At 38.8% G+C, this 12940-nt stretch overlaps 1 protein-coding gene across 3 annotated transcripts in view; it reads left to right on the forward strand.

Annotated features, from left to right (window-relative positions):
* YJEFN3 (YjeF N-terminal domain containing 3) overlaps positions 1-12940 on the forward strand; it is a 1463772-nt gene that overhangs the window by 1238939 nt on the left and 211893 nt on the right. The window lies entirely within an intron of this gene.

The following is a 12940-nucleotide window of genomic DNA, read 5'->3' on the forward strand; positions in this document are numbered from 1 at the left end:
TGGGCACATGATAATGTGTGTATACCTGTGTGTTACGCATATCGCTCAGTGTATGTTCATTGCTGTGTGTAGATGTCCCATATGAATATATGCTTCACAACCTCATAAGGTCCCTGCATATCTGTCCTCTATTATGCTGTGACAGTCCTACCTTTCCTATACATTCCATAACCGCAAGTTTGTTATCACGGCACACCTTCTTGCATGAGTATGACAAGTCTCTGTAATATACTACATACTCATCTCCTCCTGCTCCATAAGCTGACATGACAGTGTCATAAAACTGTAGTGTGTTCTTACACCCACATACAGCTGTCCCTCTGCATTTATGCTACTGCCATCTTCAGTGGGTGTCAGTGCATTGTAGGGTTATATTATCCAGTGTCATGTTTCTTTTTTAATTTCTCTTCTATGTTTCTAATACCATGATGGGAATGGACCCCATGCCTAAGTGAAAGTATGATTACTGTTCATGAAATTCGTATTATTTCAATCTTTGGTGCTAGGCAGAAGTGCTGTTTGCAGCACCCGCCATGTGCCCCGTAATAACTCCTCCTGTTATTCGCATGGTGTTACATGTATCTGTAACATATCTAAGTATGATTATAGATTTGTTTTTACAAGACCCATTGCTGCTACTACTGAAACTGTCTTGGTATCTTTCTTGCACCTTGACCTCATTTCTGCCTGCAGATCCTGATATTTATGACTTTATGTCTCTCTGCATGGAAGACACTGTAGTCACTGGGTGCAGCAGTTTCAATGATCAGTGCTACGTTTATCTTCTTTTCATGGACTATTATATCTGGTTTTCTCACATCTATTTTTTGAACTGTTGGTATTGGATGATCCCATGTGATATAAACTTTATCATTTCCCATGATGCTTTGTGGCTCGTGTTTCCAGTGTTTTTCAGCTACTTCAGTATTAGAATGTTTATACAATCCTCAGTGCATCAGTCTTGCCACATTATTATGCCTTTCAGTGTACAGACCTTCTGCCATCAGTATATCACAACGATCAACAAGGTGTGCAGCTGTTTCCAATTCTCTTTTACAAAACCTGCAGTTGTCTGTTTCTCCCACATGTTCAATGCACTTTGTAAACCAGCATGTAAGTAGTCCACTATGTTGGGTTGCCAATGTTAACCTTTCGTCTACTGGTTTAAATTCACCTCCCCTTAACCACTCCTGCATTCAATCTTGACCAACACGAGGTTGTTCCAAGAGTTTTCTGTACATGCAAGTTGCAACTATATTTATATATTTTCCACATTTCTTGCCTTCACATCTGATCCTTCACCTTATAGTCTTTCTTTTGTTTTTAGGCACATTCTCTTGCAGCCTGACTTTTACATACTTCTGGTTTGATTTTCATTCCCACTTGACACCAATGTGCTTCTGCTAAACTAAGCAGGGAAATCATTTTAGACATACTCTCCACATGTTTCAAAACTTTCACTATGTTTGGGATTTGTGAGGTCAGCAAATATGTCTGCAGTCCCACGACTGCAGATTTATACATGTAATAATTTTCGAGGAGGCCCATACTTCCTTCACAATGGGGAATATATAATCTTGGTATTACCTCCCATCTCTTGAATTCATGCTCAGATTTTGCTGTCCATGGTCTTCCCCTCTCCCATCTCCAAGTCACATTCGGTATTTGTTGTCCAAGAAGACCACCCCTTCCATTTCCTGAATTGATCTACAGTATTTATTACCCAAGACCTGCTTGTCCTACTTCTTAAAATCATGATCAGTGTGTTTGCTTTTCAGGATCATATTCCACAGCATAAATTCATCTTCATTGTCAGTTGACAGGGCCAACCTCCTTTGTCCATAAATGTTGCTGATTCCACTCCCTGAAGGCCCATTTTATGTGCCAATATGTAAAGGGCCACCCTGCTGTGTCCCCTACTAACCATCTTGCATCATATCTTTCATTTACACAGCACTCTTAAAGTTTTATGTCCTAGAGTTTTGCAAAAAAAAAAAAATAAAAAATAAAAATAAAAAAATGCATTTCCCTTTCTCCATTTAAAAGACCTTGAAGTTGATTATTTAAAGTTGCAGGAATGTGAGTTTATAACCTGTGATATGGGGGGGGGGGTAGGGCTTGTCCTCTATAAAACATTATTTTCAAAGGCATGATACTTTTAAGATCTTTGATTGCAGTTGTGTGCAGTCATAAAAAAAAATTGGGATGCCTTTGTTATAAACATGTACCACTACTTTAATAATACCAGCTGGAGTGGCAGGTACCTAATTCGGCCTGTCCTCCATTTTTGGAATAGGGTAACCTTATATAACAAGAATTAATTTGTCTTCTAAAATATTCCTTACTAAGTTTTATTTGCATTTCCCACTGATCCTTCATCATTTCCCAAATATTTATACACTTCCTCTTGCTCAAGTTCTTTTATATCACATTCTTGTCCCAAACAGATGTTTTCTTGGTGGTGCAACTTTCCTGCTTTAAAGGTTGCTTTTGCACATTTATCAAGACCAAATGACATTCTTATATCATCTGAAAAAGTTTTGACCAGTTGCAGTCGTGCTTTCAGTTCCCCATCTAATGAACTGTACAGTTTTAAAACATCTACAAAAAGAAGATGAGAATTCTTTACACTTTGTAGTTTTCTGGGAACCAAACTGTAGCCATGACCTAATCTGTTAAGTAGACAGCTTAATGGGTTAAGAGCAAGACAAAAGAGCGGTGACAGTCACCATGGAATATCCCCCTTTGAATTTTTATCCCTGGAATAATAATTTGCCCTACATCATGGCTTAATTGCAAAGTGGTTTGCCACAGATTCTTGTTTGCTGTAATGTTGGGTGTATCTTACACATGTTTAAGCATTCTTTTATCCATGAATATGGGATACTGTCAAATGCTTGCTTACAGTCTAGCATGCCATACTTAGATTATTCTCCTTTTTACAGTTCTGCATTATAACTTTATGTAACAACAAATGATCCTTTGTTCCATATAACTTTCCTTTATTACCCTTTCATTCTATTGCCATGACTGAATTTTCTTCTAAATGACTATAAACTCCATTGGCATCAATTCTAGTGTGTAGTTTATACGTCACTGGAAGTCAAGTTACTGATCTAAAGCTTTTACGGTAGCTTGCAGGGTCGCACTTAAGAAGGAGTTCTGTTTTTCCTGTTGTTAGCCAGGCTGGTGTCTGTTTGGGGTGTGCATATAAATAGTTCTTACTCATGGCTAAATCTTCATGGAAAGATGTTAATACTTTTAGCCAGAAGTTAGGTACTACATCTGGGCCTGGGGTTTATCAGTTAGGGGCTTTTCTTAACTTTGTTTCAGTCTCTTGGTCATTACTTCATCCCATTTCGTATTCTGTACATTTGAACAACTTCTGTCCATTTTTTTTGTTATGTTCAACAGGATCTTCATAGATATTTCTCCAAAATGTGTCTGTTTCTTCCCTTTTTGGTGGTGTTTCAGTTCCTTTTACCTTGTTTCCCAATTCTCTATAAAATGCTTTTGTGTTATCAATACATTGCTTATTATGTACTTTTCTTTATATTTATCTGCATATCTTCTAAGTTTTTCTGCCTGTGTTATTTTTAGTTTATTATTTACTATAGTGCATGATAGATCCTGATCTCTTCTGATACTGCACATTGCTTTTATCATGTCTATCTTTCTGAGTATTTTATTCATCTTTTTCCTGTTCTATACTCTAACAGTGACGCTTCTTGTCTTATCGCTTCATAGTTTTCTCTGTTTGATGCTTCCATGATGGCATTCAATTTCTCCCCTTCCGTTCCCTTACTACCCTGTGTTTTTATGGTAAGACCTTATCTGTTATTAATTTAGCTGCACAGTAATGCATCCTATTTACTTCTGTTATGTCTCATGAAGCTCTACAGACAGTCCTAATTACTGTGTTCATTTGCTTTATCGAACTTTTAACTTTCTGGGTATTATTGAGTTTCTGTAGCCTATTTCTTTAATTCATCTTCATATGTTTACCATCTCTATTAAATCAAAAAACTCTTGTCTTAGATTGTTTTCTCCTAAATTGAGGGCACATTCTTTGTTCTCCATTTCTTGTGGTTATTCTATAGAAAGTTCCAAAGCATCTTCCTTTATCACACTGCCACATTCTCTTCAGTTTCATCCTGTGTCATCTGTCACTATCTCATATGGGAACTCACTGGGCTATCACTCCACAACATTGACTGAATCAGAGTTGCCACAGTTTCCTGTTTCTTCCCTTGTTGTGCAACTCCAACTGAATGTTTGTACTGGCTTTCCGTGGAAGGCTCCAAAGCATTTTCATATGGCAACTGATCAGATGTTTTCCTCTCCACTGGTTTCTCTTTAATTTCGGGACCCATTGCACTATCCTACTGTGATGTTCTCAGAGTTAGATTTTCTACACTAAATCATTCACTTAATAGGTAATCCATAACCTCAGTTTCTATTTCTTTAATTTCTCCATTACTAATCCTCTTTTCGACTTTCCCTCTTTGTTTTCTTATTTTTTGTACTGTAAAATTTTCCATGTCCAGATGCCTTTGCCTGTATTTCTCTTCAAATATCTTTGCTGCTGCTCTTTTTGTATTAATTAATTTTGGTTTCTCATTTGCATAAATATTGCACCATATTAAATATCGTTTTCTTTCCTATGTCCATATTTCTTCTTCAGATCTCTTCTACTCCTCCTTACTTGTGTGGGGGGACTCGTTGTTCTATCATGCTGTGATATAACCTGTGTTAGACTTTCTACAGTAAATTATTCACTTTGCAAGTATTCCATAATTTCAACTTCTGTTTTTTTAACTACTACTTTACTAATCTTCTGTTCTACATTCCATCTTTGCGATCTTATTTTTTATTGTGAAAATTTCCATAGCTGGATGCCTTTGCCTGTATTTCTCTTTGAATATCTTTGAGGCTGCCTATTTTGTGTTGATTAATTTGGCTTTCTCCTTTGCATAAATATTTCACCATATCAGATCTCTCTTTCTTTCATATGTCTATATTTAATTTTTATACCTTTCAAAAGTCTCTAGATTTTATTTACTTCCTCAGTCGCTTCTTTTTCCAAATGACCCAAGGTTTCTTAGTTTATATATTGTTTTTCATAAATATGCTGTATTAATGAACACAAATATTTATTTGAAGCTTCTAACAGTTTTTCTTGTGGAAGTATTTTTCTTTCTTCTAATTTCTCCCTTAATCTTTTTGTATATCTTCTGTCTGTAAATTCTGGGTTTCTTGCATAACAGTACATAATTTCTTTCTTATCCTTAGACCACTTTGTCATGTTTATGGCTCTTTTTTGGCCTGCTAGTTTTTGTGATTTTTGTGGACTACTGCTTCCTTCTAGAACAGGGGGGGCCATCCTCCCCCCTGGGCCTGGCCCAGCCCCATTTTAGGAATGTTTTTACGTCTTGAGGATTCTACATTGTCATTTTTTTCCAGTCCTGGTACCAGTGCGCCTGCCAGGATTGGGCACTTTTTAATCACGGGTCTTGTGCACCCACCCATCTTTTTTATTTTTTAACCTACTTCTCTCTATGATATATGCTCTGTAAAATACAGTCTAAAGGTTCATAGGTTCATAGGTTAGTACTAGGCTATCGGTCCTAGGGCCTATACAAGCCTAGCCATAACAGTTCCCCGGCTATTTCTTCCCAGAATATTAATTTCCCTGGTCCCCTGTCTAGCAGGGCAACTGACGTGATCCCAGGGGTGAATTTCCTATCTCCCATCCAATCGTCAAGGTTCCATTTGAAGAGGGCCAAAGAGGCGCTCTGCTTGACTTGCATGGGCAGTCTATTCCTGGGTATGGGGAGTGTCTGGGACATGAACCTATCCCTCCAGCATGTTTTGTTCATTGTGATGACCAGGTTTAGATCCCTGGAGCATGTGGCTCTGAGGGATTGGGATTTCTTTAAGTGTATCAGTATTGTCTTTGTGAGATTTTGTGAAAAACAGAGTCCACCTTGTGAAGGTACTCACCAAGGCTTGAGGATGAATTAAATTCATGCAATACTACTCTCCTTTGCTTGCTGACTAATCATCTCTCCATTTGGACCTCTCTACCCACTTGGACCATTCAGCAGTCCCTGTATGAGTGTGCTACTGCCATCTTCAGTGGGTGTGAGTACACTTGTTGTTGTTGTTGTTGTGTCTTTCGTCTTTTCCCGGTTAGGGGTCACCACAGTGGAACTCCGGTCCGCTAATGATTGGCAATAAATTTTTACGTGCCGAGTTGCCAGCTCTGATGCACAACCTTCAATGAAGGTATGCCCATTCACGCATGTTTCCACACAGAAGACGCTCTAGCTGAGAATCGAACAGGACAACGTCTTACTGTGAGGCGACAATGCTACTGCAGCAGCACCACCACGGTGGGTATGAGTACACTGCAGGCTTGTATTATCTGGTGCCATCTTCCTTCAGTATGCCTGTTGTGCTGCCATCTTCAGTCGGTGTGAGTACACTGCAGGCTTGTATTATCTGGTGCCATCTTCCTTCAGTATGCCTGTTGTGCTGCCATCTTCATTTGGTGTGAGTACACTGCAGGCTTGTATTATCTGGTACCATCTTCCTTCAGTATGCCTGTTGTGCTGCCATCTTCAGTCGGTGTGAGTACATTGCAGGCTTATATTATCTGGTGCCATCTTCCTTCAGTATGCCTGTTGTGTTGCCATCTTCAGTCGGTATGAGTACACTGCAGGCTTATGTTATCTGGTGCCATCTTCCTTCAGTATGCCTGTTGTGCTTATTTCCAAAGCCAGTGTCCTAATGCAGTAAACAACTGATTCCACAACTGCTCACATTAAAGCTGTTGATCACAATATGGCTTCACCACTTTTTGCATGCTAATTTGAGTCATGAAGCACAGAGATTATGCTAATGATGGAATTAACTGCTTCCATAATTCACCATGCTATCAACACAAGAGGCACTGTCCTGTTCATCCCTGTGTCCCAGGGCTGGGAATTGTATGCCTTTGAGTGGCACTTGTGAAGCTTGTAGTGCTGTAGATCTGTGCCATGTAACCCTTTTTTAGAACTTCATTGTTGTGGTATAATCCACATCACATGATGTTTGCATGTGTATTTTTGAGCAATGTACTCTACCATTTTGTTCTTCAGGTAGACCTGTTTGAGTGGCCAAAGCTATTTCAGAGACCGAAAACAACAGGGCTTCTGCATGATACCTGAGGAAGAACAAGATTTTTTTGTTATTCCTCCACAGGAGCTTTCAGGAGTGACCGCTGGGCTAATATATGGCCCTCTGTATAAGTCTGATGCGTGGCACGACCTTACGAGGATGGTGAGTGATGCCGTTATCATCAGCCATACTGGTGAATAGTGCAGGCACAAGTATAGTGCCCTAAGGTGATGCCACCCCAATCTGCTTTGCTAGTAGGAAGCAAAGGTTAGGGACAGGTAGACAGAAGACAGAAAGAGTTTTAATGTAAACATGTGTTTTATTTCTCCTTGAGTTTTCCTGGTCCAGTGGTGTACTACGTTTTTCCTACTTTGTCTTATGATGGAGAAGCAAACATGGAAGAATGACACAGGAGGCACGACCGCTACTCCTGGCAGCAGGGTGCATCAGCTTCATGCACTGCTGCTGTCTACATCTTTAATACTATTGTATCTTATCTACATAATAATGAGGTTTCCTTCTGTTGGGTGCATAAGCTTCATGCACTGCTGCTGTCTACTTCTTTAATACTATTGTATCATATGTACATACTAATGAGGTTTCCTTCTGTTGGGTGCATCAGCTTCATGCACTGCTGCTGTCTACATCTTTAATACTATTGTATCTTATGTACATAATAATGAGGTTTCCTTTTATATGCCTCATGCACTACTGCACCATGCACCTTTGATAGAATTGTATCATATGTACATACTAATGAGGTTTCCTTCTGTTGGGTGCATATGCTTCATGCCCTACTGCCTGTACAGCTTTAATACTATTGTATCATATGTATATACTAATAAGGTTTCCTTTGGTTGGCTGCATATGCCACACACACTACTGCCTGCACAGCTTTAATAATATTGTATCATATGTCCATATTAACAGGATTTAGTTTTATTTTCTCTTCCTTCCCCAGGTCCAGTAGTAGTGGTGACAGAGAAGCAGCAGTGGTCACCTCAGCTTGTGCCAGTCAATCCCTCTGGTACTGGGTCAACAATGGGCACCAGGCCTGCCCTGTCAGCAGAATGACTGAGATGGCCCTGCTGAAGCTGACCTGTAGGGTTCACTGGTGCTATACTGAGGTCACCCTGGTGAAGCTGACCCATAGGGTTCACTGGTGCTATCTACAACCACTGCTAAGAAGAGGGAGTGGACGCTTCTCTTCTGCTAATGGCCCAGAATAGTCCCTTGTGGCCACCCAGCATCAGCTGTGTATGCTGATGCATGTGTTGGCAAATATATGCCTACCTTCTAACTGTGGAGCACATTTTGACATAGCTTGTTGAGTTGCACATATGGCAGGCCCTGACCATCAAGACATTATAAGCATAGCCTGTAAATGACATCAGTCACACAGGTGACACTGACCACTCCAATCATCCACACTTTGATACGGAATATTCTCCACTGAGCCTGCATATACAGCATGGCAGCACTTATTTCCTGTACACCCAGTACTGGCACTGTGTAAGCCCTGATTCAGTCTAAGTAGCCACGGGCAAAGTCACATTATGGGGTCCATAAAATTAAGTGATATGCAGCTATAATGGATTTATCTATGAATTCCAGCCATAGTCTTGGATTTAAAGTGATTTGTATGGATTCTGAAAAAAAAAAAACGCACACACTGAATGGAAGAAAGCGTCTATTATATTAAAAATGTAGCTGTCTTCCATTCAGATTGTGTTTTCTTTATTAGCTTTATATGTCTCATGCTCCTGCTCTGGCTTCAGTTGTAGTTTTGTTTGATTTCTGGGGGTGCAATGGAAAGAAAGGCACATTTGGCCATCACTAACTTTGCTAGATTTTTTGTCAATTTATAAGTTAGTTAAGTAAGTACGTAGTCTGACATTTCCATAGTAAAGTTTTTCAGTTTTACACATTAATTCTTTGGTCAATAAAACTATATTTTTTCGACATTAAAGCTTAGTGTTGAATACATGGGCAATTATATCTGGCAGCTGAAGAAATTCTAGGTTCATATGTAGTTAATAGGTATTCAGTCCAGGACAGTATTCAGAAGCCTTGTTCAGTTTCCAGATTACTTCAGAGTACTGTCTGGTTAAGAAATGTACTCAGCAGGAAAATGGGCCAAGGAAATCAGACCTGCCTGCAGGAAAAGCTCATAGTCTTAATCCCTTGCGATAATGGGCGAACTAGGATGTCCAACTATTATCCTTTTATCTTAATTCTGCTTTTGAATAAAAATACTGAGTTAAAATTGAAAACAGTATTTTTTCTTGAGGGAGGTCAACCCCCTCACGTTCACATGGGGAAATTCTCAAACCCTGCAATGTAGTATAAAAAGCTCTAAGTTTTTTTTGAACTATGGCGGAAGTATCTATCCTCCCCCATCTGCAGTGACCACTATTTGACGAATGTTCATTTCAGTTAAGTGAACATTATCAGTTAAGTGGTTATTACGTTTAAGTGATACTGTGTAGGTTGGTCAGTTCTGGGATATAGTAGACCAGTTAGGGTAGTAAGAGGCCAGACACCCAGAAGAGGCCTTAAAATGTGTGGCAGGTTGAGTACCTGTGCTTTGCCTGATGTGAAATGAAGTGCTGCTCTATGTTAAGTTCTGTTAAGTTGAAATATTTATTTTGTAGTAGAATCATTTCTGCAGCTTTGTTAAAATTTTATAATTAGAAAGTTTTGTATGAAATGTCCCCTTCTATCTAGGACTTAGAGCTTCATTTTAAATACAGAACCACACCTCTCCAGATTTTTTTTGTGTTCCTTTTTTTTTTACCTAGTTTGATTTTCCCTGCCCAGTTTACACACCATTAGCAAAAGCCATGCTGCCCCATGTGGCTTAAAAATGACAGTTTCTAGAAAGTGCAACAAAGTTGAAACAAAATAAAATAAAGAGGCTCTCTGTAAGAGAAGAGGATGGGTACCATGATCACAGCTGTAGAGATGAATATTGACTGAAGCAGATGAGTTGGTCCCCTGCTTAGAGAGAGGCAGAAGATGAAGACATCTGAGTTAGTGTCCAGCCATAGGTATGATACCATGGGATGTAAAAGTGGATGCAGAGGCAGTGGACAGATTTAATATTGTTACTTTTATTCTCATTCACAATAAGTACATTTCACATTGTAACAATTAAAAGGGGACACCATTCCAGGCAAAGATTTACTGCTTTACTTTTATTTATTTTTTAAACAGAAATTGCAATAGAATAAAAAAGAATGCAGTGTTTATTAAATAGTGAGCCCCCTGAACACCTGGGTCTAACACATCTTAATTTTCTTTTTAATTTGCTGCTGTTAAATTGATTCTAAGACTACAAGACAAATGTGGAGCCATCAAAAAAAAAATCTTGCAGTGATATGCTCTGGTTAAATCAAAAAGTCTCTCAAAGTCTCAGCAGCAAATAACATAAGAAGCGTGGTAAATGTAATTGAGTTTTTGCATACCTATACTTCCCTGCAATACCAGTGTTCAGATACATGTCATCTGAGGACGCTGTAAGGTGTTTAGTAGTAGTTTTTTTTTTCTAGATATAGGCATCTTTAGAGAATCTTTTCTTTGAATCCTTTGTCTGAGAGGTAGAAAAAAAATTCTAAACAGCTGATTTTGACACACTGTTATAACTTAGCCAATGTGAAAAATACAGAATGCCAGTAAATACAGAATGCCAGTAAATGGTCATGTAATGAACTCCCTGAATGGCATCTGAGTTACACCAGGGTCTGTCTTTTCTTGCACACAACAATTTGAAATTCACTTAATTGCTTGCTATTAGAGCAAGACTGCATGCTGGACTTCTGGCTTTGCGGTTTTGTTGAGTTTTCTCTCTTCACCAAGTGCTGTCCAACTGTAGAATTGTTGTACATGAGGCTGCAAGGTATGAGGGTGTGTGTCTTGCATAATGGATGGAAAGGGTTTATCTCCTGCAGACAATACTTACTTTGAGCAGCTCCATTGCTTTCTGTGCAGTTGGTGTTTTTTTTTACCATGTAAGCTTTGAACTATTGTGGTCTCAGAAATCAGATGTCATTTTCTTATAGCAGATCTACCTGTTTTTTGTAGTGGCTGATAATTAAGTAACATTATCTTGTCAGTAGAACTGCTAATGGAAATTTACTTACACTTTAGAAACCCTCTCTAAAAGTTTTCTGCATTGTTTAAATCCTGAAATTAACAAAGCTGCCTGAGACAAACCCTGTATAGATTACAATTCATACAAAGACACAGTGATTTAACAAAAAAAAAAGGAAGACAACAAATAAACACATTTTAAAACTGAGTAGTAAGCAAAGTATGATGTCATATTATGAAATCTAATCTAAACACATTATAACAGGGTTCATGCACACCATTCTGAAAAAGGTAAAGCAACTGCATAAAGTGACAAAAATACATGCGCCTGAGTCATTATTCCAAGATTTTCTCTGCCGTAACTGCACCTCACATTCAGCAGATTAGGGCTCAAAGTTTTTACACAGTCTTTTGGCATAAGGGCATTGTCTTTTCTTGGACCAACTCTGTGGAAGTCTCTGTCACACTGAATTACAGAAGTATCAGTTATTGCAAAACTTTCAGCTCAGAAACAGAAAGATATCTGTTTAATTTGAGATGTGATAATTTAACCACATGCTGAAGGATGAATTGTATGTTGACTTGCACACCTGTGTAAGCAATACTTTATTTTGCCAGCAGGTGGTGATCATGCACAGGAATCAATTCAATACTAGGGTTTTAGTAAGACCTGAACTAAACCTGAAGTTCTGAACTGCAGGCTCAATTTAGGGCTCATCTCTGCTGGGTTGACTGATGTGCTACAGATCTGTTGTCAACTGGCCAAGTATCAGTAACAACTTTGTGCACATTACACTTAACCATACTTTCAAATATTGCCCTTCCCTAATGACTGAGAAGCATGCCAGCCCTTTTGAAGTTCTATTGATTGCAGTATAGCCAGTAGCATAACAGGTTTGTTATCATTCATTGCTGACTGCCAGTAAACAGCTTTATAGAATGCACTACAAAATTTGAACTATGTAAACACACCCCTTCATTCTGTGTGTACTCCTGCAATCCAATCCTAATGTGGCATATGTTGCTAAGCCAAATGCTATGTGCTTTCCAGTGTATCCGCTGCTATAAATAAAATACAACATACATACATACATATTCAAGGCAGCAGAACTGTATATGTCTCCTGACATGCCAATTATCATTAATAGATAGTATTGTCACCTCCCCTACTGCAAACTTTTACTACAAACCTTTTAACTTTTGTTTTTCAGCATAACTAGGTGGTACATGCTACATGCCATAGGAGTTACAGGCACAGATGTGGTCCAGAAAGTGGAACACCACTAACAAAAACACCTGTTCATCTGGTGTAACTACCACTGCAATTATTAACCTTTCTGTTATGCCATGCAGTAGAGACACATATAACTACATTCAAAGCAGTGGTATAACATAAATTATTACTCATGCCATATAATAATTAGCACAGCCAAATGCTTTATGCGTCCTGGTCTAAATGTCCTAACTTTTTTGTAAATAAAGAAAACTGTCTATTGTCAGATTGCATGCATCTTTCCAATGCTTGCGTGCAGCAGAGCTGCAACCCCATGTAAAACCCTGCAGTATTGCTCTCTCCATCACAGACTGTGCTCACGTGCCGGCAGCTGGCTATTTACTGACAATTTTGCACTCTTTCTTCCTGTTATTGTTATGAATCTTTGTACAGTGACTATGCTTAATGTTA

The sequence above is a fragment of the Protopterus annectens genome, chromosome 13.part0 (assembly GCF_019279795.1).
Source record: "Protopterus annectens isolate FY-2018-M chromosome 13.part0, PAN1.0, whole genome shotgun sequence".
NCBI classification, from domain to species: domain Eukaryota; kingdom Metazoa; phylum Chordata; order Ceratodontiformes; family Protopteridae; genus Protopterus; species Protopterus annectens.